At 41.6% G+C, this 27619-nt stretch overlaps 1 protein-coding gene and 1 long non-coding RNA gene across 4 annotated transcripts in view; one reads left to right on the top strand and one right to left on the bottom strand.

Moving 5' to 3' along the window:
• LOC123465700 overlaps positions 1-27619 on the top strand; it is a 289227-nt gene that overhangs the window by 56942 nt on the left and 204666 nt on the right. Inside the window, exon 2 of the long non-coding RNA XR_006640972.1 lies at positions 11422-11559. This is a non-coding gene — a long non-coding RNA (uncharacterized LOC123465700). The remainder of the gene's footprint in view (positions 1-11421; positions 11560-27619) is intronic.
• SYT1 (synaptotagmin 1) overlaps positions 1-27619 on the bottom strand; it is a 622866-nt gene that overhangs the window by 12627 nt on the left and 582620 nt on the right. The window lies entirely within an intron of this gene.

Raw genomic sequence — 27619 nt, forward strand, 5'->3', positions numbered from 1 at the left:
TTTGGAGATGGCCCTAATCTCTTGATTAGTCCACTAGCAACTTCTTTGGGAACCTAGACCTTGCTCCTGTCTCGCTAAGTATGGCTGAGACTTCTTAATGGAAATATACCCACCTAACTATGAGACACACCCATGCTTTAAGGACAAACACATTTTTTATAGTAAGGATCACCTCTTCTGTAAAGTAGAACTCTGCATACTTAGATTTGCTCTGTTTTAGGGACTGGTCCACAAAGCAAATTCTTGTCAGTTTAGCTTCTTAATGGTTTAGAAATCCTGGTCATTGTGTGACAAGACATAATTTTATGGAAATGATAAAATAGGCAGTAATGAGACTCCCAGGGATCAACACCATCCCCATGGAAAAGAAATGCAAAAAACCAAAATGGCTGTCTGAGGAGGGCTTACAATTAGCTGTGAAAAGAAGAGAAGCGAAAAGCAAAGGAGAAAAGGAAAGATATAAGCATCTGAATACAGGGTTCCAAAGAATAGCAAGAAGGGATAAGAAAGCCTTCTTCAGCGATCAATGCAAAGAAATAGAGGAAAACAACAGAATGGGAAAGATTAGAGATCTCTTCAAGAAAATTAGAGATACCAAGGGAACATTTCATGCAAAGATGGGCTCGATAAAGGACAGAAATGGTATGGACCTAAAAGAAGCAGAAGATATTAAGAAGAGGTGGCAAGAATACACAGAAGAACTGTACAAAAAAGATCTTCACAACCCAGATAATCACGATGCTGTGATCACTCACCTAGAGCCAGACATCCTGGAATGTGAAGTCAAGTGGGCCTTAGAAAGCATCACTACGAACAAAGCTAGTGGAGGTGATGGAATTCCAGTTGAGCTATTTCAAATCCTGAAAGATGATGCTGTGAAAGTGCTGCACTCAATATGCCAGCAAATTTGGAAAACTCAGCAGTGGCCACAGGACTGGAAAAGGTCAGTTTTCATTCCAATCCCAAAGAAAGGCAATGCCAAAGAATGCTCAAACTACCACACAATTGCACTCATTTCACATGCTAGTAAAGTAATGCTCAAAATTCTACAACCCAGGCATCAGCAATATGTGAACCGTGAACTTCCAGATGTTCAAGCTGGTTTTAGAAAAGGCAGAGGAACCAGAGATCAAATTGCCAACATCCACTGGATCATCGAAAAAGCAAGAGAGTTCCAGGAAAACATCTATTTCTGCTTTATTGACTATGCCAAAGCCTTTGACTGTGTGGATCACAAGAAACTGTGGAAAATTCTGAAAGAGATGGGAATACCAGACCATCTGATCTGCCTCTTGAGAAATTTGTATGCAGGTCAGGAAGCAACAGTTAGAACTGGACATGGAACAACAGTCTGGTTCCAAATAGGAAAAGGAGTTCGTCAAGGCTGTATATTGTCACCCTGTTTATTTAACTTATATGCAGAGTACATCATGAGAAACACTGGACTGGAAGAAACACAAGCTGGAATCAAGATTGCCGGGAGAAATATCAAGAACCTCAGATATGCAGATGACACCACCCTTATGGCAGAAAGTGAAGAGGAACTCAAAAGCCTCTTGATGAAAGTGAAAATGGAGAGTGAAAAAGTTGGCTTAAAACTCAACATTCAGAAAACAAAGATCATGGCATCCGGTCCCATCACTTCATGGGAAATAGATGGGGAAACAGTGGAAACAGTGTCAGACTTTATTTTTTGGGGCTCCCAAATCACTGCAGATGGTTATTGCAGTCATGAAATTAAAAGACGCTTACTCCTTGGAAGGGAAGTTATGACCAACCTAGATAGCATATTCAAAAGCAGAGACATTACTTTGCCAACAAAGGTCGGTCTAATCAAGGCTATGGTTTTTCCAGTGGTCATGTATGGATGTGAGAGTTGGACTGTGAAGAAGGCTGAGCACCGAAGAACTGATGCTTTTGAACTGTGGTATTGGAGAAGACTCTCGAGAGTCCCTTGGACTGCAAGGAGATCCAACCAGTCCATTCTAAAGATCAGTCCTGAGTGTTCTTTGGAAGGAATGATGCTAAAGCTGAAACTCCAGTACTTTGGCCACCTCATGCAAAGAGTTGACTCATTGGAAAAGACTCTGATGCTGAGAGGGATTGGGGGCAGGAGGAGAAGGGGACGACAGAGGATGAGATGGCTGGATGGCATCACTGACTCGATGGACGTGAGTCTGGGTGAACTCTGGGAGTTGGTGATAGACAGGGAGGCCTGGCGTGTTTCGATTCATGGGGTCACAAAGAGTCGGACACGACTGATCGACTGAACTGAACTGAACTGAATGAGACTCCCTAACGTTGCCATTGCTCTTGAGTACAACTACTAGATACCATGCATGGCATCCAAATATCCATTAGGTTTTTGTAAGCCTGTAAATACCACAGGGGGATAGGCAAGCTACAAAGTTGGGCTGCTGTCCTCAGGAACTCCATATGTCTATGACTACACTGCTTATATTCTGTTCCCGGAACAAGTGCTCATGGAACCCTTCATGATCTAAATACTGACAGCCCTCCTTCAACACCATTTAGATAATCCCTATTGCTATTGAAACAGGTGCAAGACTTGGGACAGTTGGCTTTTTATTTGTTTAATTTATCCTAAAAAGGGGGTGGGATCTTTTTGTTTTTCTAACTGTGGTAGAAATGAAGAGCTCTTTTCTGATATCTGTCTAGTCTCTAATAGTATATGTTTCTAACTTTTCAGTGCTAGAAAATGATGAGCTAAGATTAGAAAGAAGGTTCTTCCCGCCCAACGATAAACTGCAGTTACAAAGAGTGCAGATTCATATCCATATTTTGGATGATTTTCAGGTGTATCATCTGGTCTTTTTTTTTAAAATTTTATTTTATTTTTAAACTTTACAATATTGTATTGGTTCTGCCATATATCGAAATGAATCCGCCACAGGTATACATGTGTTCCCCATCCTGAACCCTCCTCCCTCCCCATACCATCCCTCTGGGTCGTCCCAGTGCACCAGCCCCAAGCATCCAGTATCGTGCATCGAACCTGGACTGGCATCTCGTTTCATACATGATATTTTACATGTTTCAATGCCATTCTCCCAAATCTTCCCACCCTCTCCCTCTCCCACAGAGTCCAAAAGACTGCTCTATACATCAGTGTCTCTTTTGCTGTCTCGTATACAGGGTTATTGTTACCGTCTTTCGAAATTCCATATATATGCGTGAGTATACTGTATTGGTGTTTCTCTTTCTGGCTTACTTCACTCTGTATCATCTGGTCTTGTTGTCACCCCCGCTACCTTCACTCACCATTTGTCAGGCTCTCTTTTTGTCTGAAATCAGTCTAACTGAACTCTACCTCCTTCTGTCATAATAGCTGTTGTAACTTGGGGGAATTTTAGGACACTGTAATAAAATCACCCTCAAACTTTTATATGTTGACAGTCCTCTTTCATATAAAATTTAGGGTTTTTGTTCCTAACAGAAACAATTATAAAAGGCAGAGAGATATTTCCCTCAAAAATATCCATATCCTAACCCTCAGAATTTGTTAATATGCCACCTTATATAGCAAAAGAGACTTTGCAAATGTAATTAAGGTTAAGGATCTTGAGATGAGAGGGTTGTCTAAGAGGACCCAGTCTAATCATGTGAGAAAACAGAGACCCTTTCCTGGTGTGGTCAGAAAGAGATGTAACAATAGAAGACAGGTGCAGAGACAAACCACACTGCTGGCTTTGGAGATGGGGAAAGGGGCCACCAGCCACAGAATGCAGGTCGCCTCTAGAAGCTGGGCATGCACACACTGCATATTTAAAATGGATAGCCGACAAGGACATGCTGTGTGGCACGTGAAACTCTGCTCAGTGTTGTGTGGCAGCCTGGATGGGAGGGGAGTTTGGGGGAGAACGGACACACTTGTGTGTATGGCTTCACCATTCACCTGGCAGTATCACAGCATTCTTAACTGGTTTTTCCCCGAGACCAAATAAGAAGTTAAAAAATATAAAAGTTGGAAAAGGCAATGGATTCTTGCCTAAAAGGAACACAACTCTGCTGACACCTTGATTTTAGCCAAGTGAGACCTGTGTCAGACTTCTACAGTTCAGTTCAGTTGCTCAGTCCTGTCCACTTTTTGCAATCCCATGAATCGCACACGCCAGGCCTCCCTGTCCATCACCATCTCCCGGAGTTCACTCAGACTCATGTCCATCAAGTCAGTGATGCCATCCAGCCATCTCATCCTCTGTCGTCCCCTTTTCCTCCTGCCCCCAATCTCTCCCAGCATCAGAGTCTTTTCCAATGAGTCAATTCTTCACATGAGGTGGCCAAAGTACTGGAGTTTCAGCTTTAGCATCATTCCTTCCAAAGAACACCCAGGGCTGATCTCCTTCAGAATGGACTGGTTGGATCTCCTTGCAGTCCAAGGGACTCTCAAGAGTCTTCTCCAACACCACAGTTCAAAAGCATCAATTCTTTGGTGCTCAGCTTTCTTCACAGTCCAACTCTCACATCCATACATGACCACTGGAAAAATCATAGCCGTGACTAGACAGACCTTTGTTGACAAAGTAATGTCTCTGCTTTTGAATATGCTATTTAGGTTGGTCATAACTTCCCTTCCAAGGAGTGTCTTTTAATTTCATGGCTGCAGTCACCATCTGCAGTGATTTTGGAGCCTAAAAATATAAAGTCTGAAACTGTTTCCACTCTTTCCCATCTATTTCCCATGAAGTGATGGGACCAGATGCCATGATCTTCGTTTTCTGAATGTTGAGCTTTAAGCCAACTGTTTCACTCTCCACTTTCACTTTCATCAAGAGGCTTTTTAGTTCCTCTTCACTTTCTGCCATAAGGGTGGTGTCATCTGCATATCTGAGGTTCTTGATATTTCTCCCGGCAATCTTGATTCCAGCTTGTGCTTCTTCCAGCCCAGCGTTTCTCATGATGTACTCTGCATATAAGTTAAATAAACAGGGTGACAGTATACAGCCTTGACGTACTCCTTTTCCTATTTGGAAGCAGTCTGTTGTTCCATGTCCAGTTCTAACTGTTGCTTCCTGACCTGCATACAGGTTTCTCAAGAGGCAGATCAGGTGGTCTGGTGTTCCCATCTCTTTCAGAATTTTCCACAGTTTCTTGTGATCCACACAGTCAAAGGTTTTGGCATAGTCAATAAAGCAGAAATAGATGTTTTCTGGAACTCTCTTGCTTTTTCCATGATCCAGGGGATGTTGGCAATTTGATCTCTGGTTCCTCTGCCTTTTCTAAAACCAGCTTGAACTTCTGGAAGTTCACAATTCATGTATTGCTGAAGCCTGGCTTGGAGAATTTTGAGCATTGCTTTACTAGCATGTGAGATGAATGCAATTGTGTGGTAGTTTGAGCATTCCTTGGCATTGCGTTTCTTTGGGATTGGAATGAAAACTGACCTTTTCCAGTCCTGTGGCCACTGCTGAGTTTTCCAAATTTGCTGGCATATTGAGTGCAGCACTTTCACAGCATCATCTTTCAGGATTTGAAATAGCTCAACTGGAATTCCATCACCTCCACTAGCTTTGTTCGTAGTAATGCTTCCTAAGGACCATTTGACTTCACATTCCAGGATGTCTGGCTCTAGGTGAGTGATCACAGCATCGTGATTATCTGGGTTGTGAAGATCTTTTTTGTACAGTTCTTCTGTGTATTCTTGCCACCTCTTCTTAATATCTTCTGCTTCTGTTAGGTCCATACCATTTCTGTCCTTTATTGAGCCCATCTTTGCATGAAATGTTCCCTTGGTATCTCTAATTTTCTTGAAGAGATCTCTAATCTTTCCCATTCTGTTGTTTTCCTCTATTTCTTTGCATTGATAGCTAAGTAAGTCTTTCTTATCTCTTCTTGCTATTGTTTGGAACTCTGCACTCAGATGCTTATGTCTTCCCTTTTTTCCTTTGCTTTTTGCTTCTCTTCTTTTCACAGCTATTTGTAAGGCCTCCCCAGACAGCCATTTTGCTTTTTTGCATTTCTTTTCCATGGGGATGGTCTTGATCACTGTCTCCTGTACAATGTCACGAACCTCAGTCCATAGTTCATCAGGCACTCTGTCTATCAGATCTAGTCCCTTAAATCTATTTCTCACTTCAACTGTATAAACATAAAGAATTTGATTTAGGTCATACCTGAATTGTCTAGTGGTTTTCCCTACTTTCTTCAATTTAAGTCTGAATTTGGCAATAAGGAGTTCATGGTCTGAGCCACAGTCATCTCCCCGTCTTGTTTTTGCTGACTATATAGAGCTTCTCCATCTTTGGATGCAAAGAATATAATCAGTCTGGTTTCGGTGTTGACCATCTGGTGATGTCCATGTGTAGAGTCTTCTCTTGTGTTGTTGGAAGAGGGTGTTTGCTATGACCAGTGCGTTCTCTTGGCAAAACTCTATTAGCCTTTGCCCTGCTTCATTCCGTATTCCAAGACCAAATTTGCCTGTTACTCCAGGTGTTTCTTGACTTCCTACTTTTGCATTCCAGTCCCCTATAATGAAAAGGACATCTTTTTTTGGCTGTTAGTTCTAAAAGGTCTTGTAGGTCTTTATAGAACCATTCAACTTCGGCTTCTTCAGCATTACTGGTTGGGGCATAGACTTGGATTACTGTGATATTGAATGGTTTGCGTTGGAAACAAACAGAGATCATTCTGTTGTTTTTGAGATTGCATCCAATTACTGCATTTTGAACTCTTTTGTTGACCATGATGGGTACCCCATTTCTTCTAAGGGATTCCTGCCCACAGTAGTAGATATAATGGTCATCTGAGTTAAATTCACCCATTCCAGTCCATTTTAGTTCGCTGATTCCTAGAATGTCGACGTTCACTCTTGCCATCTCCTGTTTGATTACTTCCAATTTGCCTTAATTCATGGACCTGACATTCCAGGTTCCTATGCAATATTGCTCTTTACAGCATCGGACCTTGCTTCTATCACCAGTCACATCCACAACTGGGTGTTGTTTTTGCTTTGGCTCCATCCCTTCCTTCTTTCTGGAGTTATTTCTCCACTGATCTCCAGTAGCATATTGGGCACCTACCGACCTGGGGAGTTCCTCTTTCAACATCCTATCGTTTTGCGTTTTCATACCGTTCATGCCTTTTCAGACTTCTGCAGAACTATATAAACATGTATTGTTTTTAAAATTAACTTTGTGATTGTTTATCTTGGTAGCAATAGAAAATTAATACAGCAACCAAAGTTGAAGATATAATTCCGTTGTTTATCTAGCAAGAGGATGAGAGTTTAATTTAAATAGATCTAGAAAACAATATTATGGAAAAAACTGATATTCTTTCCAATCTCCTAAAAATTATTACACTGTTATTCAAAGCAAAATCTTTCAAAAATTTGCTTTTTTTGATTAAAATATTAACATATATTTAGCATGAAATCAAAAGATAATATTTATGCACAGGTGTTTTACGTTCCTAGGTAAAATTAGTGAAAATGATTGAAATGCTAGCTGAGAATAATTTTTAAAGTAAGATCCATTGCAAGGTTTAATATAATAATGTTCCTTTATATTTGTAGAATGTGTGAAGGTGATATATGCATGGGCTTCCCTGGTGGCTCACACAGTTAAGAATCTGCCTGCAGTGCAGGAGACCCAGGTTTGATCCCTGGGTTGGAAAGTTCCCCTGCAGAAGGGAATAGCTACCCAATCCAGTATTCTTGCCTAGAGAATTCCATGGATAGAAGATCATAGCAGGCTACAGTCCATGGGGTTGCAAAGAATTGGACATGATTGAGTGACTAACACTTTCATATAAAACGTATACAATATACATAACATACATGTAACACACATACATAACACATATATAAACATATTATATATATATATATGATAAATTATATAATCTCCTTTAATCTGTACAACAATCCCAGTGAAAAAACTGGGACTTGGAAAGGTTGATTTTTTTTCCCCAAGAATGTATACCAAGGTCTTCAGACACTGAACCTGCTGCTCTGTGTGATATGTTGGAGAAGTAAGTTAGCATCCTGTTTATAAGTACAGACCCTGGAGCTAAACTTGAATCTTGGCTGTGCTACCAGCTGTGTAGTTTGGGCAATTTATTTAAGCTCTTTATTCCATAGTTTCTTCACCTTAAAGTGGTGAGACTGGTCATACCTCGCTCAGAGAATTGTGAAGATTAAATTGAGTTTCTCTTTTGAAAGTGCTTCAGAATGTGCTTGGCACATATTTTATTAATTATTCATATTTATTATAGTGTTGTGAAAGAACTGACATATAAGTCAGCATCTGTGTGTCAGACCCTCCCCCAAATCACTTTGTAGAACTGGTGCCCACCATTAGCAAATGGGAAAAAGTCATTCCAAGCTGACCCCAGTGCCAGATTTATTTCTGGAAAGAACACCCACGCTGAGCAACTGGTTCATTACTGAAGAATTTACTCCTGTATGAGATGAAAGAGAAAGAGTTTCTTTCTTTTCTACCTGCAGAGATTTTTTTTTTTAACTTTAATTTATTTATTTTAATTAGAGGCTAATTACTTTACAATATTGTATTGGTTTTGCCATACATCAACATGAATCCACCACAGGTGTACACGTGTTGCCAATCCTGAACCCCCCTCCCACCTCCCTCCCCATACCATCCCTCTGGGTCATCCCAGTGCACCAGCCCCAAGCATCCTGTATCCTGCATCGAACCTGGACTGGCGATTCGTTTCTTATATGATATTATACATGTTTCAATGCCATTCTCCCAAATCATGCCCCCCCCCCCACACACACACACACACCGAGTCCAAAAGACTGTTCTATACATCTGTGTCTCTTTTGCTGTCTTGCATACAGGGTTATCGTTACCATCTTTCTAAATTCCATATATATATGTTAGTATACTGTATTGGTGTTTTTCTTTCTGGCTTACTTCACTCTGTATAATAGGCTCCAGTTTCATCCACCTCATTAGAACTGATTCAAATGTGTTCTTTTTAATGGCTGAGTAATACTCCATTGTGTATATGTACCACAGCTTTCTTATCCATTCATCTGCTGATGGACATCTAGGTTGCTTCCATGTCCTGGCTATTATACACAGTGCTGCGGTGAACATTGGGGTACACGTGTCTCTTTCCCTTCTGGTTTCCTCAGTGTGTATGCCCAGCAGTGGGATTGCTGGGTCGTATGGCAGTTGTGTGATGGGAAATGAACTCAACATCCAGTACTCCACATCCTCCTGTTCCTGAAGTCAAGACATCAAACGACTCAGAGCTGAGAAGTTAATCTGGAGAGTTCTACCTGCAGTCTTATTACTGTGGTTCTAGGATAGTGTGAGCCAAAACTATGATTTATGGACCTTTCTTTCCAGATATTGAAGCCAGCTGATGTGGGTATACTTGGACATGTTATGTATGGAATATCTACTTTCCTGATGCTGCTCAAAATGAGGAAATAGAGAAAAGGAGGCCCTCAGCTTTGAGATCTGTTGTTGGGAATACGGTAATACCCATTGGTTGTTGGAGAGAGGTAGTATCTATACCTCCACTCATAATTTTTCTGTGAATTCCTTTTCATTGTGAGAAAAAAATATAGTCTGCTTTCTTTCTTCTGCTTCCACCTAGCCTCCAAACTCCTGCATTCTTTTTTCCACTCTTTCCAATCTAGAGCAAAGGATAGGAAATCATGTTAAAGTTACAGTGAGAGGATTTGCTAAGATACTTATTGTACCTCACCTCGTAGACAGGGGAGGCTTGCAAGTACTGACTCTGCCAGGTGAAAGGAGTGTTGAGGATCCCAGGATGGTGACCAGATGAATGCTTTTGTCTCATTTCCATTTTCAGGGATGAGGATGAAGACCTCCTTTGATTGGTTAGGTGATTACTCGGTCAGCTTCAGCTTATGAGCAACTCCGAAGGTGGGAGGGTCATTCTCTGCCAGTTGGGAAGCCTCTTCTCATATGATTCATGGGGCAGACAGCCTATGGTCTGGGGCCAATCTTTGTCTTTCATGGTTCCTATTCAGGTGTTAATTTTGAGTGGAAGACTTGTCACATATATTTTCACGTTAAATGGTAGGAGTCTCCTTTCTGAAGGGTGTACTCCAACAAGCAATTCCTAGTAGTCTGATCTGGCCCTGATGCTCCAGTATTTAGCTCCAGGTGAAGCGAGCTATCACTGCACAGAGTCCTTCAGACTTTGCCTCCCGTCCCACTCATCTCCATCTGATCCACCCTGGAGACGCTGAATCTGCCATCCTCTTTTGCTCAGGGAGTAAGAAGAGTGTTGACACATGTATGCCTCTATTTCCTTGCTGTTCCAGATTTCCCTACCATCCACCTTGCTTTACAAAGGCTTGGTTGATTTGATGGCTTTGTCTATGGAAGGGATGAAAATAGGGAGGTTGGGTATGGCAATCAAAAGAAACTCGAGAAGTCCTCACTCTTCCAGGTAATTCTCGATACCACCTTAGCTGGCATTGTTGTGGACTAAATGTGTGTGCTCCCCAGATTTATATGTTAAAATCTTAACCCCTAAGTGTGATGGTATTAAGAGGTGGGGTCTTTGGGAAGTAGTTAGGTCTTGCGGGTGGAGCCTTTGCGGGTGGACTCTTATAAAAGAAGAGTCATGATCTTTCTCTGTGCCACATGAAGATAGCGTGAGGGGGCAGTTGTTAACCAGGAAGAGAGCCTTTCCTAAGACCCTGACCACGCTGATCTCTCACTTTAAGTGTCTAGGACTGTGAGTAATGAATGTCTGTGGTTTAAGCCACCAAGTCGGTAGTATTCTGTCATAACAGCCCTACCTACCTATCCACCTACCTACTTACCTATCCATCCATCCATCCATCCATCTATCTATCTTCTATCTCTCTCCAAACTAAAATGACATTCTTCCCACTAAACTCTCCCTGGATTCCCTCTTCTTTTTCTCCAGCATTACTGATCCTTCTTTATTTTCTCCTCTCCCTTCATCTGCCCCAAGATTCTCAAGGACAAATGTTTTCATTTCAATCACATTTGATATTATTTTAGCACACATTTCATAGGCTTTTTCTCTGTACTCCTTTGCTCAGACACCCTGCAGTCCAACCTTATGCTTTCAATATTACTGCTACCTCAGTGAAACAGAGCTTCTGGCCACAGAGTCTGGCACTGGAATGCACTGTTTTCACCAACACTGGTGTCCCTGGCACAGTTTCAACATGTGGAGATACATTCCCAAAAAAGGATAGAGAGTAACCTTGGAGGAAGACTTTGAAACTCAGTATAAAATTCAGTAAATTGTTTTCCTTCAATTACAGGAACACAACTTGGGTGAACTTTGCAGAAACATAAGGGCAGCCCACACACTGTACTATAAGGTCATAACTATAACTACCTTGGCTCTGTGATCCTTGGGACAGACACCTACTGATCTCCTCACCTCCCTGTGGGCCTGTTCTTTCATCAGGAGTCCAGCCTGATTTGGAGCCATCTTTGATCCCTTCTCCACCTCCCATGAACACTGGGCCACTGGATGCTGCCCGTTTGCCTTCAACCTGGTCACTCTTGTTGGTTCTGTCTTTCTAAATGTTGCCATACTCTAAAGGTAAGAAATCTAATCTCTCTTGCTACTGTACCTTCAATGTCAGACCAGTCTTCCTATAATTGTTAAAAGGGCATTTGATCCCATTTTAATGATTCTTATTAAAACCCTTTAATGACTTGCCAGTGTAAAAAAGTCATTAAAGATAGAAAATCTTGCCATGTGAAAGATAGAAGGCAGGAGGAGAAGGGGATGACAGAGGATGAGATGGTTGGATGGCATCACCGACTCAATGGACATGAGTTTGAGCAAGCTCCAGGAGATAATAAAGGACAGGGAGACCTGGCGTGCTGCAGTCCATGGGGTCACAAAGAGTTGGACACGACTGAGCAACTCAACAACAACAGCAGCAATGTAAAACGAATTCCAAACTTGATCATGGCATTCACAGCCCCATCCTGACTTCCATAAACCCTGTGCTGCTCTCCTGGTCGATACTTACCCTTTGTCACAGAGAATTGAAAATGCTGTCTTAGAACTGCCGGTCCTTCAACCTGGAATGCCCTTTCTTTCTCTTCCCCTTGTAAATGTGATTTAAAAGTCACCTCTTCCCTGAAGATTTTATTGATGATTTTCTCAGTCAGAACCTTCAGACAAACCTTTCTTTGCCTGGCAGCCTTTTCTTTTGTACTATTGCAAAGCATGCATCTCTTTCTTTTCGGTATTGGAGGACTTCTGTGGTATCCCAGTAACACAAGAACAATGTTCTTGTGGGGAAATGTGTTTTGAATTCAGAACTACTGGCTTCAGGATGGACTTTGAGGAGACTGTCTCCTTGTAAGAAGGGGGCTCTTTCCATTACTACTCCATCCTCTAATGCCCACGAACATGGCCACCCCCTTCTTTCCTCAGGCAGTTCTAATGTCAAATTATGCTAACTTCATAGAAGTACAATTGGAAAACAGCTGGCTGTAAGCAATGATCTTTTTGTGTGAGATATAAAGGAGCCACTAAAAGCTTTTTGCATTTACAATGAGAACTAGAAAGCAGCAGTTCAAAGCGGAATAATGCAAGACGCCTGCAGTTTTCATCTTGACAATTTTGAATAATTATACTGTCTTCTTTCTTAACTACTATGGCTACTGTGGGCCCTTGTAACCATGGCCTTTTCATTTCAACCAGAGACTTGATAAGAAACAACCTCATTTCAGCTGTTTTATTCAATCCCTTCTGAGCCAGTACCCAGCTTCTCAGTAACTATAGGTATCATTCCTTTTATCTTTTTCCTCTGCTGTGGATAATGCTCAGTACATTTCAACGCACAATGTTGGAAGAGGAAAGTAGCGCATTTATCAAGTACAGTCTCAAATTTCAAGTGACTGAAAACTCATTTCAAAATGGTGTAAATTGTAAAGGTAGCTTATTGACTTATATGATGGAAAAGTCCAAAAGTAAGACTGTGTGGCAAAGATTAATTGTCCCCTAAATCCTTTTCCCCCTTCTTTAAATTTTTTAAATTAAAAAAGTTATTTTTAATTCAAGGACAATTGCTTTACAATATTGTGTTCGTTTCTGCCATACAGCAGCATGAATCACGTGTATGTCCCCTCCCTCTAGAATCAGCCATAGGTACGTGTATGTCCCCTCCCTATGGGTAGAACATGTACCCATAGGTACGTGTATGTCCCCTCCCTCCTGATCCCACACCTCTAGGTGGTCACAGAGCCCCGGATTGAGTTCCCTGGGTCATAGAGCAAGCTCCCGTTGGCAATCTATTTTACATATGGTAGTGTATATGTTTGGAGAAGGCAATGGCACCCCACTCCAGTACTCTTGCCTGGAAAATCCTATGGATGGAGGAGCCTGGTGGGCTGCAATCCATGGGGTCGCTAAGAGTCGGACACGACTGAGCGACTTCATTTTCCCTTTTCACTTTCATGCATTGGAGAAGGAAATGGCAACCCACTCCAGTGTTCTTGCCTGGAGAATCCCAGGGACGGGGGAGCCTGGTGGGCTGCTGTCTATGGTGTCGCACAGAGTCGGACACGACTGAAGCGACTTAGCAGCAGCAGCAGCGTATATGTTTACTCTCTCCATTCATCCCACTGTCTAATTTTTTTTTACTTTGCATTTTTTAAAACAGATGTATTAAGTTTATTTATTAATTTTTGGTCATGTGGTGTGGCTTGTGGGATGTTAGTTCCCCAACCAGGGGTTGAACCCATGCCCATAGCAGTGAAAGCATGGTCCTAACCACTGAACTGCCAGAGAATTCCCTCTGCCTCCTTTTTCATCAATAACTCTTTCATCTGCTGCTGCTGCTGCTAAGTCACATCAGTCATGTCCGACTCTGTGTGACCCCATAGACAGCAGCCCACCAGGTTTCCCCGTCCCTGGGATTCTCCAGGCAAGAACACTGGAGTGGGTTACCATTTCCTTCTCCAATGCAGGAAAGTGAAAAGTGAAAGTGAAGTCGCTCAGTCGTGTCCGACTCTGTGCAACCCCATGGACTTCAGCCTACCAGGCTCCTCCATCCATGGGATTTTCCAGTCAAGAGTACTGGAGTAGGGTGCCATTGCCTTCTCCAACTCTTTCATCAATAACTCCTTTTTCATCAATAACTCTTTCATCAATAAACTCTTAATTTTACTGAGGCACCATTTCACCCAGCTAGAAATATTTCTCCCAGCCTCTCTTACAACATGGTATGGTCCACCTAACTAACTTTTGGCTATTGGAAGGTGAATGGAAGTGATATATCTCAACTCCATAGCATATCTTTGAAACAGTGGCTCTCAGTGGGGAGCTATTTCATCCTCCAGACATTTTGCAAAATGTCTGGAGGATGAATTTACAACATTTTGCAAAAATGGAGACACTTTAGATTCTCATAACTTGGGGGACGATACAGGCATCCCCCCAGTGGGTGGGTCAAGGTCAGGGATTCTGCTAAACATCCTACATTGTACAGAACAGCTCTTAATAGTAAAGAATCACAACCTCCTAAATATCATTAGGGCTAAAATTGATAAACCCTGCCTTAAAGTAGGGCTTCCCTGGTGGCTCAGATGGTAAAGAATCTGCCTGCAATGTGGGAGGGAAGATCCCCTGGAGCAGGAATAGGCAACCCACTCCAGTAGTCTTTCCTGGAGAATTCCAAGGACAGAGGAGCCTGGCGGGCCTTAACATAAGCTTCATGCCCTCCACTTTTCTTTCTTGCAACTGAAACATGGGTGTGACAGGAGGGCAGTGAACTAGCTTTTACCTTGCAATGTAAAGACAGTAGGCAGTTAGGGGGACAGGACAAGATAGGAAGATCTTGGGCCCCTAAGTAACCTCACAGCCCAGATCTGCCCACTGATTTCGCCCACCCACCCAACTGTGGACATGAGGGTGATGAGGAGCTTCAAAGAGCAGTCCCATCGTTTGGAGCCCCTGTGTGGTGGAATCCCTTTGGTACAGCAGTTCCGTCTGCTCCCTGCTTAATGCTCCTGACTCCAGCAGGGGCAGGGTCCCTGGTTTGCTTGTGTCTCTACCGTTTTCTACAGACTCCTCTGAGAGTTCCACATGGGCCTCCTCGAGATACCCTAGGCTCTTCTCTTAAGGGTATAAATGACTGTACCAGCTTCAAGTCTCATATCACCACATGATACCATCCGAGGGAAGAGAGTCTACATCAGAATTTCCAGAAAAAGTCCCAAGTTCACTCTGATTGGACAAATATAGATGACCCTATGTTAACCCCTGTGGTGAACATATCACAGTGTGATGAGCTAGGCTAGCTTGGTCCTGGGCCATCTGTCCATCCCCAAACCAATCAAGAGGTCCAGGTATCCTACCTTCAGTGTTGGGGGTAGGTGCAACTCTAGTGTAAGCCCAGCGTTAAGTATAGAAGAATATGGTGGTTCCTCAAACAGGAGTTAGAAGGCTCTTGCCAAGAATGACGAGAATAGAAATTGGAGGCAACCAACCAACGTTTATCGAGTTTTTCCTAGGGACTTGAGGATTCCATCTGTGTCTAAACTTGAAAGTGTGCATATGCTCATTTTCAGAGAGATACCCCTTCCCACTTGAGATCAAATTCCTAGGAATGAGCTATTAAGCACTTGTATAAAGTGGTCCATGACGTGAAGCTTATTTTATTTTCCCCTAGAGGAAGGCAGAAAAGTATATGTTTGTGTGTCTTACAACAGACAGATAAATCTAATTATCATTGTATTAAAAAAATAAAGTAGTCCAGCAGTATCAGAGACAGCAGAGTTAAAACATGGCAGATTTAGGATTTAGTTTCTCTGCCAATGGCAGCTTTTTCTTGTACGCTGGTGGAGTATTTTATCAGTAAGCCAATCATTAAGCCTATACAAATAATTAAATAGTAATAGGGTTCACAGAACAGACAATTTCCATTCCCATCACTGGCAGTTACAACACATTTACTTGAGGGAGGTCTTTATAAATAATTTACAAGTCCTTAGAGAAGACTACACTGAAGAACTTAGATGCCTTTATCGTTTAAAATGCTCCCTGTAATGGTATAGTAAGGATGCAGCATTAAAAATATATTCTGGGAAGATTGTCCTTCTGAGTCCACAATTTAAAAATGAATTTACGTTAGTTAAGTGCAGTGTTTGCTAGAAGAAAACAACGTCACGTAAGTGACTGACTGCCACAAAGGAAAGCAGCCTCATTTTAGTGAGACATCATAAAATGGCAAAGGCTGATTTAGTTCGTTAACGGTGGCAGAGTGCTCTGAGGAGACAAAAACATAAGTGCCAAATGCTGTTGTTGTGAATTCAATGGAAAGCATTTCTGGTTGTGAAAGAGGAAGCCTCTGAATTCCAACAATCACTTCTGTTGTTGCCAGAATGGACTGTGCGTGACTGCCAGCTTCTTGACTAAAGGTGTAGGAATGCATGTGCGAGACCTATGGAACAGGACTATGGGGAAGGAAGATTTCCCGGATACGGCGTGCTTACGGGCATAAGAGAACAGTGTGAGGGTCAGTCCACCCTTGGTGGAGCGAGGGCTTCACTGTGTTTGCAAAACTCAAATCTTTCCTGTTCAGTGCTGAAGGTAAAATTCTTCATCTATAATTCAACACTCTTCTTCCTGAACTTTGGAAAATCTTTCAGGAAGGGCAAACACATGAGACTAAGAACGGTAGTAATTATGTTCGATTCTTTCTGGATGACTACAGAGAGTTTCATGGAATGACCAAGTATAAACTTTATGAGCCGGTTCAAAAAACAAAAACAGCCAAAGGATTCGGCAAAGCAAACAAAATTGCAAACAGCAAATTTGACTTGCCTTTTTTTTTTCTTTTTTTGACATTTGGACTTAGCCTCTTATTTATGCCAGATGAAAGATCACTAGTAAGATACTTCTTTTTTTTTTTTTTTCTTCCTTCCTTTCCTTTCTTTTTACAATTATTAGACATTTCTACTGGATAAAATAACATTGGTAACACTGTTACTGGATAACATTGCTAAGATTTTTAAGCACGTGTATTACAATATGACAATAAATGGATGCTACTCCTTATTCACGTAGAAAAGGTTTCCAGGTGGCTCAGCCTGAGTTCAAAATACAAACGACGTGAGAACAGAGCTGCTCTTACATGCGCTGTGGCAGCAGGGTTGTGCTCCGTGGCGGGGCCACTTGAGGCTCACCCAGCTCTCAGATGGCTCAGTTGGAATGGATTTCACCTTCATTAACTCCTCATTCCTTGCATGCACTTGCTTTAAAATATCTACGTATCTTCTAGACATTCTGTTTTCCAAACATTAGAAGGTTTATGGATCGAGACTGTCTGGGATAATGGAGGGAGAGACTTGGAAATGTTCCCATGGAGAGTGGAGGAATATCTCTCTGTGGCCTCACTTTGAACTACTTCCAGAACCTGTCAAGGGCCTGGGTCTATCTCCGAGGGAGTGGAGGCATGGTCCCTATGTTTTCTTCACTGGAAGCTGCCTCACCGCTTCTTTTTCTGCTTGAAAAAGGAAATGCATTCATGATCTCTACAAGGTTTCTTTCTCCTCCCTGCTCCCTCCTACTTTTAAGTGACATTGTTAGCCTGTGGGCCTGGATGAACAAGGTGGCTTTCTTTCATCTCTTCTAGAGAAAGAGATACTGTTTTTAAAGACTCATAATATTGTTGATAACGCATGCTTTCCATCTCTGTTTGAAGATTTTACTGTATGACTAATGCATGCCCTATTTTTAAAAGACACAAAACTTTGAGCACCCTGGTTGGCTTTCGTTATTAAGTTTCTTTGTATGAATGTTGATTTCCTTTATCCTTCCAGAGAGATATTTCATTTTGGTTCATTGATGGCCAAATATGGTTCTGTTTTCTAAAGCTGTGATACTGTTTGAAATAAGTGGGTGCTTTGCACGTCAAGAAGATAAGTAGCTTTGCAAGAGAGATCAACTTCTATGTTGGTAATCTGGTTTTCTTAACAATATTATAGGAAGAAAATAAAAATAAACTATGACTTCAATATTATATTGCATATAAGAAAATGACATGGAGTAATATAATTCTGTGGTGATTTTTACTGCTTTTTATGAAGCAAATTTGTGATTAAAGTCAATCTCTGCATCTCAGTATTTCAGATCTCAGTAAAAACTCATTATAATGTTATTATACACACGGAGTTCTTTGGAATTGACATCATCTAGGATACTTCATCCCTAATCTTGGAGAAATTAGAGTTGGGGCGTTCGAGTTAGTCAGATTCTTTATACAGAAAATTTGGTTTCTGTGGGTTGGTTTAATTCTTTTCAAGATTCCAGAGCCATACACTAAATGGCCACAGAGATGGCCCAGAGGTATAAATGTTAGGGTGACTCCTATTTTCCCCACATTTTCCATTTTATTGAATCAGAGATATTCTGCAGGCTGACATCTTTCACTTTGATGACTTTTGGTTTAACGTAAGTGGTTATTTTGTTTTTTTCTTGACATTAGTCCTTAGCTCTGTGGTATCGAATTCATTCACTTTTTCATTTATCTGTTCATTTATTCACTCAGCTGCTCAGTTTCTCACTTACTGAGCTCCACTAGTGTACCAGGCACTCATCTTTTAGCCAGTGTCCTGTTCAATCCTGTACTCTCATGCCTGGCACGGAGCCTGGCACATGGTAAGCATCCAGTAACATTTGCTAAATGATTGCATCAGTCAGCGAGGTATAAACACCTGTTGAGCAACTCTCAGGGAAGAGGGTGAGCGCATACAGAAAACTATAGAACCCAGTTAGTCCTTCAAAGAGCTCACAGTTAGTTAGAAAGGGAAGGCAGAAATTCCTGAAGAGTTTAAATCAACTCATAGCTTCTGTAGTAGGAGAGAGAGTGTAAGACGGTATATGTTTTCTTGCCAAATGATTCGTATGGCGCTGACTGTGAGAGGGGTTCAGGGCAGATGGACATCCTTCACTTGGTTGAAAACGCTTGGTTTGAATTCAAAGCTCTACACTCAGGGCATCCAAACAAGTGTCATAAAGAGAGAAGCCACCTTTAGTCCTAAAAATCACCAGCTCTTATGTCCTTTTTTCCTTCTGCCTCCGCATATAGATGTACAATTTCACAAAACTCCAATACAGTGGTATTTGGATGGTGTTTATGCTTGTGTAGAGAAGCAAAAAGGCACTGGATGGGTTGTCTTTCTTTGAACTTATTTTTTTTTCCTTGGCCTTTTCTAGTCTTTATGAGCACAGTGGAATTTCATGGTTACCCTAATGTGATTTTCATAAACAGGCAATCTGTACATCTTAAGATGGTTTAAATGAAATGGAATTTTGTATGATATGCAGAATTCCACAAATAGCAGGACGCATATATACCTGCTTGTAACGTTTGCAGGGTTGGGGCTAAAACTACAAACGCAAGGGCATGTACCATGTGTCTAAAGTGTTACATGTTGTAAAGTGAAGTGAAAGTGAAAGTGTTAGTCGCTTAGTTGTGTCTCATTCTTTGTGATGCCATAGATTGTAGTCTGCCAGGCTCCTCTGTCCATGGAATTCTTCAGGCAAGAATACTGGAGTGGGTTGCCATTCCCTTCTCGAGGGGATCTTCCCGACCCAGGGATTGAACCAGGGTCTCCTGCGTTGCAGGTAGATTCATTACCGTCTGAGTCAGGAGGGAAGCCCAAATGTTGTAAACTAAGATGCAAACTGTTAAAATATGTAGTTTCTATTCTCATATATTGACAAATAAACGTTGATAATAACCAGGCAATCCAGCTTTAAATCAAGAATTCTGAACCCTGGGGTTCAGCAGTGGAAACAGCCCTCTTTTCCCCTCACTAAACTCCCATGGACACCCTAAGAAGTTTCATATATACTTATGAGGACACCCCACCCTGCATGTCCTGGTGTCCTTCAGCAGCCCCCGAAGGCTGCTCCTCAGCCATGGGGTGTGTACCTGCCTTCAGGTGGCACCCAGAGCCTGGTCCACAACGGAGCGCTGGCTGCACCCTGAGGGGTACGTGTCCTGTTGGTCTTGAGGACCTTCTGGGGCCGCGCTGGGTCTCCGCTGCTGTGCGTGCTCGCCCTGGCTTCTGTGGGCAGGGGCTCCACTCTGTCGCGCTTAGTGGGCTTCTCTCACTGTGGAGCACAGGCTCTAGGCACAGGGGCTCAGTAGTTGTGGCTCATGGGCTTAGCTGCCCCATGGTTTGCAGGATCTTCCCAAACCAGGGAATGAACCTGTGTCCCCTGCATTGGCAGGTGGATTCTTAACCACTGGACCACCAGAGAACTTCTTAGGGACTCTTCATTCCCTGGAAGTGTAGGGAGAGGAGGACCAGAGTGGGTCCTCTAAACTCTGGGTTCCAGGGTAAGGTTCCTTCTTGCCCACATCTAAGGTCTGTATTGCATATTCTTTCCAATTCTTAAAAAGCTCTTAGGTGCTATACTATTCACTCTTTATATTTTATATAAAAAAGCTCATTTATTCTCTGTGACCATCCTGAGAGATGTTTCATCACCTCCATTTTACAGCCAAGGAACCTGAAACTAAGTGATGGGACCAAGGTCAGACACTTAATATTAGTGATCATAGAAACCCTGATATTAGTGATCATAGAAACCCTGTGGCTTTAAACATTCATCCTAATCTAGCATTCATAAACTGCATCAGTTTTAGACTCCATACATTGTATAAGGAAGGACGATTAAAACATGACATAACTCCTTATATGGTTTTCAATCCAGTAATTATAGTGTAACTTACATGTTCACATGTCTTAACTAGACTAACAGGCCCTGAATGATCTGGCTAATCTCTACCCCTCCATTTTCATCTCTCTGGATACCACCCCCCACACCTGCTGTTCCAGCCACACAGCCCTTTCTGCATCTTGAATACGCTGTGTTTCATGCACTTTTGGGACCGCATGCCTCCTCTTCATGTCCCTACCCTATATCTATGTAAGTTCAGCTCTATATCATGTCTTCATAGGAACTCTTTGACTCTCCATTTCAAAGCATTCAAAGCATTCTCCTTTTATAATCTTCATCAAGGATGACTATCTTCCATGAAAAGGATGGCAAATGAGTCTCGGTGAAAACAGTTGATTTATCCAACAGCCTTTCCCCTGAGTTTCTCATCAGAAATACTCTAGCAGGTGCTGCTCCAGACTGGATAGAATCTGACAGCTGAAATACCTGTAGTGAGCTAATCTCACAGTTTGCCTTGGATCACCAGCAGTGTGGGCATGAGCTTTCTTAGAGCAGAGGGAATAAAGTCATGAACTCTTTTTGGAGAAAGCTATTCCATATCATTCTTCAGAAGGTTATACCCTGTTTGTAAAGCAAGTTTATCTAGCAAAAGGCGGTGAAATATGGCTTTTCCCTTGGATAACCGCCTGTGGTATGGATGAGGTTAGAACATCTGTTCTCATTCCTCCCAGTTTGGTGTCAGGCTGGGAAGGATGATGAGGGTTAAATGCTAAGAACTGTCATCTCTAGGAGTGAAGATTAGAGAGAGAATATTCTAAAGCAAGTTTGTGATTTGCCTTGAAAGTGCATCCAAGGGAATGCAGAGTGAATTAATTTAGTGGAATTGTCGGCCAGAGTGAGAGGTCTGCTCTTAAATCTGGTAAATATTTGGATGATTTCGATACAAGCTTAGTTTCAAAAGGGTCAATCCTTACCCACCAGCGCAGGGTATGCAGACGCTTCCAACAACTCCCAACTTGTTACTTCGTCTGAAGACCATTTTAAAGGGACAGTTAAATATCTTTATTGAATACATGAATAAGAGGGCAGACGTTATGTTCTAAGATCATTTATGGGCTCTGATTTAAATGGAAAATCTCTCTGTGTTTTTGATACCTCTTTTAGGACATGGCATAAATGAGTCAAAGGCCATCTGCCAATGAGTAACATTAATGCTTTTTAGCATTAATGGTTTAGGTAAAACCATTCCTAACAACTGTTAGATGGAGAGAAGTCTTACAAGATCAACTTGAATACATAATGCTAGACTTTAGGAGTTAAAATTTAGCTAAGGAATTATTCATTAAAATATCAGTGTATTTATCTCTTAAAAATATTGAAAGAGAGTTAGATTTAGTCAAATGAAAGAAAATGTCACGTTGGTATTTTCAACGTGGCAGTCAGAACAGTCCAAAGAATTTAGTTAGGTAACTTATATGAATTTAATATTTGCCCTCAATTCAGAGTGATGTGACTTCAGGCTAAGGACGAGTCTACGTACAGAAATTGAAAATAAGGCCTGAATGAGTCAACTGACCTTGACTCAAGATCTTTTCTGAAAACAGACTCACTGCATATTGCTTTAAAAAAGTGAGATTCCTACGTAATCTTGCTGAAGGCCATTGTGAACATGAACAGATGAAAACTGAGTTGGAGTGTAAAAAGGTTTTGGACAGTCTCAGAGGGCAAATTATAGGATGAGTGAGGCTTATTGAACATTTGTTATGTGTCCAGTGCTTTGTAAGATGATCTGAAAAGATGGTTAGAAATATGGACACATTGTTATCACCTTGGAGGAAGTTACAATGAATGAGAGTTTTCACCTGAAAACATAAGAACAAATATTAAATTTGGAAATTTAGGTCTGCTGGTCCTATCTTGGATAATGCTTGGTTTATGTTATGCTGGTTTTTCCCTGCATCTTTGATCATAATAAAGGTTTAATATTTATCATTGGAATTTTTAAGGTCCATATTAAAGTAGTATGAAAAATTTATCAAAAAAGGCATTAATGGATAGGTAGGCAGAGGAACCAGAGATCAAATTGCCAACATCTGCTGGATCATCGAAAAAGCAAGAGAGTTCCAGAAAAACATCTATTTCTGCTTTATTGACTATGCCAAAGCCTTTGACTGTGTGGATCACAGTAAACTGTGGAAAATTCTGAAAGAGATGGGAATACCAGACCACCTGACCTGCATCTTGAGAAACCTATATGCAGGTCAGGAAGCAACAGTTAGAACTGGACATGGAACAACAGACTGGTTCCAAATAGGAAAAGGAGTACGTCAAGGCTGTATATTATCACCCTGCTTATTTAACTTCTATGCAGAGTACATCATGAGAAACGCTGGGCTGGAGGAAGCACAAGCTGGAATCAAGATTGCCGGGAGAAATATCAAGAACCTCAGATATGCAGATGACACCACCCTTATGGCAGAAAGTGAAGAGGAACTCAAAAGCCTCTTGATGAAAGTGAAAGAGAGTGAAAAATTTGGCTTAAAGCTCAACATTCAGAAAATGAAGATCATGGCATCTGGTCCCATCACTTCATGGGAAATAGATGGGGAAACAGTGGAAACAGTATCAGACTTTATTTTTTTGGGCTCCAAAATCACTGCAGATGGTGACTGCAGCCATGAAATTAAAAGACGCTTACTCCTTGGAAGGAAAGTTATGACCAACCTAAATAGCATATTGAAAAGCAGAGACATTACTTTGCCAACAAAGGTCCGTCTAGTCAAGGCTATGGTTTTTCCAGTGGTCATGTATGGATGTCAGAGTTGGACTCTGAGGAAAACTGAACACCGAAGAATTGATGCTTTTGACCTGTGGTGTTGGAGAAGACTCTTTAGAGTCCCTTGGACTGCAAAGAGATCCAACCAGTCCATTCTAAAGGAGATCAGCCCTGGGTGTTCTTTGGAAGGAATGATGCTAAAGCTGAAACTCTAGTACTTTGGCCACCTCATGTGAAGAGTTGACTCATTGGAAAAGACCCTGATGCTGGGAGGGATTAGGGGCAGGAGGAAAAGGGGGCGACAGAGGATGAGATGGCTGGATGGCATCACCAACTTGATGGAAGTGAGTCTGGGTGAACTCCGGGAGTTGGTGATGGACAGGGAGGCCTGGCGTGCTGCGATTCATGGGGTCGCAAAAAGTCGGACACAACTGAGCGACTGAAATGAACTGAACTGAAGCATTAATGGACAGTGCAATGATTAATGAAAAACATTTAAACTTAAAAAGTCTATAATCACAAACATTAGTTTCATGGAAAAATGGGAAACCAAATAGAGTTTAGAGCGTGGACTTTGTGGCATATTTCTGAGCAAATCAAAAAAACAGCTATCAAGTTTATTTGGGAAGTATTAATGGTCAATCAACTGGTTTGTAAAAATCAATCCTTACCAACCAGCTGTCAGCCACACTCCAGCACCCCTAGAAAATCCTCAAAAAACAGAGCCCAGGCAAGAAAAAGAAACTGGGCAAATGGAAGCTATGTTAACACTGCAGAGAAATCAATACAGGCATGTCCATGCATTTCAAATTGTAGTAAGAGGGGAGATGTCTATATGCTTATTCCTGCTGTTGGGTTTACTTCCTTCTTTGCTGTTAAAGTGCTTAAGGACAACTGTCATTCCACATATACCTTTGCAAATCCTTATTACAGATAAATCCACACCACACACACACCCGCCCACATCATTTTGCATCTACAACATTTGTTTGTAAAGGCACTTTCAGGAAAAGAGCATCATTCCTTTGTAAGGCTCTCTCTATGGTTATTTGTTTTCTGGCAATGCAGAAATTCCCCTAAATAGGTCATCATAATACTGATAATCATCTCCAAGGTAACCAGCTTTCAAGGCAACTGGCTGAGAATTACATTTCTGGTTGGGGGAAATTACATTAGAGGCATGATAGTGACACAAGAAGATGCAATCTAGTGCCATTCAAATTCCATTCTAAGTACAGCATTTATCAAATATTTTCTTCATAGTCTGAATTAAGTGTTTTATTTGGGAGACATTTGTAGGTAATGCACAACCTCTTACTGTATACAATAAAAAGCATAAGTGTTTGGTTATGTCTTCATTTAGGTTTGGCAAATAGATAGCTGTAGACACTTGGCTTTTCTCATGCTGACCCAGGGCCCATATCTTCGTAGAGGTCTGGAGACAGGTTTATTCTGACTGCCTGTCTCTGTCTGCTACTATTTCTGTAGGCATTTGATATACTAAGAGGAGAGACTGGATTCTTATGGCATTGTGCAAGAAAAATCTTGAGCATAAGGTATGAAATTGAAGAACTCGTCTGACAAATGTGTTTCCTCGATATGAAGGAATCCATTTTTTAGTGTCCAGGGTAAGACTAACCAACTTCTTAGAAGTGTACTCAAGTTCAAGTCCTTGAATGTTTTATAGCGAAGAGGAGCTGGCGCACCACCCAACCAAACCACTTCAGTTCGATGTAGTTTTTATCTGAGCCTTAAAATACTTGGATGATTATGAGGAAGGAGCTATTCATGGCAATCTTGTATTTGCAGATCACAGGTAGAGTATTTAATTAGAGCAATAAAGAAAAAGTTGAGGCCTCCAGCTGAATGCAATAGAGTGAAAACAGAGCATGGAATCATCCCTTCTTTCTCTCACAACTAAAAAAGTGAATGCTGGATGGATTTCCCTGGTGGTCCAGTGGTTACAAACCTGCCTTGTGGTGCAGGGAACGCAGGTTCGACCCCTGGTCGGGGGAACTAACATCCCACATGGTGCAGAGTGGCTGGGCCCATGAGCCACGACTAAGACCCAACACAGCCAAAAATACATAGTTTTTAAAAAGTGAGTGCCAACTCTAAGAAACACTAGTTTCATCCTCCCCAAAATAAACCAGCTACCAAATCAGGGAGAGGAGTGCCACCTAATAGTATGGACACGGAAAACAAAACAAAACGTGCGTGTACACACGCATGCAAAATGCAGGCCAAGAAAAGAAAGATTCTGGAGCAATGCAGGGTAGCTCCTAACCTTGACCTACCTCCCTGCCTCTCTGAAGCTTCATTGGCAAATTCGATGAATCGTAAGCCTTCATTATTGCCCTCACATCTAGAGAAAGTCGAGCTGAGTTACTATTCTTATTTCTTCTCCTCTTTTGACTGAGGGGTTGGGGAATGGCTATTAGGCAGAAGTGGGCAAGTTCTTTTGGATAGCACATTATATCAGTCAAGATACTACAACAAATATAAATTCAAGAGAAAGGGAATTTTTCTCTCACTTGTTCCCAGTGCCTGGATTAGAATAATGCCTGGCAGAGAAGACGTAATCAATGTGTCAAATGATTGTGGGAAAAAAAAAAAAAAAAATCCCAGTGTTCCCCTTCAGGGTGGATATGAGTCCTGATTGTAGACAGGGGTTCAAACAGTTCAAAACACCTATCAAATTCCAGAGGAGAGAGGAGAATCCAGGAGTTCTAATTCACACAGATGCCGTGCAGCTTTCACAGGGCCTCCCTTTCCCTTCCGTCTACAGGAAAGTGAGTGGTATTCAATACCAAGTTCTCAAACCACAGCTCAGTGGGGAAATAAATCAGAGTCCATGGAAACAGAGTCAAGGAGAAGTCATGTACTCTAGATCAGAACAAAGAGAAGCTCTGCATAGAACAAGATAGGGGGAGCAAAACTGCAGTAAATATCCAGACGTGCCAAGGCAACGCTCCCAAATAAAAACAAACAAAACTAATCAACCCTTAAGAGAAAGGAACCTGGCGTGCAGAGGAATGATAAAACCCCCACTCTTAAAGAAAACATAATCCAAAGCACAAAACAGAATTCCTCAGAAGGGCTTTGTGCTATGAATCAAGTTAATGAGAACATGCACTCAGAAAAATATGAACTCAAAGATGGGATGATAGAGCAACAGGAAAGCTACAGAATTACAAAAGTTGAGGACAAAAACAGTATTATACACAATAAATAAAGATGATATAACAAGGAATGCGATAAACATGGCTGCAAAAAAGATCAGTGACCTGGAAGAAAGGCTTATAAATAAATACAAGGGGAGCAAAGGAATTAGAAGGTAATAGATCGGAGTTCCAAAGCACTTAACATAATTGAGGATCCCTGAAAAAGAGCCTCCAGTAAATGCAACAGGAAAAGAATTTGCAAATATCATACAAGGAAGTATCACTGAAGACAAGCCCACAGATTGAAAGAGTATACCACATTCTCGGACATATTGATAACAGAATGTTTAACATTGCAAGCATATCTCTGAACGAATAATTGAAGTTCAAGAACACAGACATTCCTCAGGCATTGAAGCGGAAAAAAAAAAAAAAAAGGTCACAGACAAGGAAGCAAAAATTAGGCTGCCCTCAAAGATCTCCACAATACATTCAACACAGAAGCAATGTGTATGCCAACCAACACGTCAAGACATATTCTATCGTGAAAGAATGTCAGTCAAGGATAACAGGCAATTGGGCCTCATGAATTTCTGGTTTCAGTGATTTGGGATGATGGGAATAGCCAACCTTAGAGTATCTATCCTTGCATCTTCCGAAGTATGTCTTCTGAATTCTAATCCTGTCACGTGTTTCATGAGAAAGGGAGCTGCAGTCAGACCACTGAGAAACGCAGAGTCTTTGTCAGTCTCGCCTTAGAGCTTTATAATGAAGTGTGAGAGTGTTAGTTGGTCAGTCGTGTCCTACTCTTTGCAACTCCATGGACTGTAGCCCACCAGGCTCCTCTGTCCATGGAATTCTCCAGGCAAGAATACTGGAGTGGGTTGCCGTTTCCCTCTCTAGGGGATCTTCCCCACCCAGGGATCCAACTCAGGTTTCCCCACATTGCAGGCAGGTTCTTTGCCATCTGAGCCACGAGGCAAATCCAGAGATTTATAATACACAT

This window comes from Bubalus bubalis, chromosome 4 (assembly GCF_019923935.1).
Source record: "Bubalus bubalis isolate 160015118507 breed Murrah chromosome 4, NDDB_SH_1, whole genome shotgun sequence".
Classification (NCBI taxonomy): domain Eukaryota; kingdom Metazoa; phylum Chordata; class Mammalia; order Artiodactyla; family Bovidae; genus Bubalus; species Bubalus bubalis.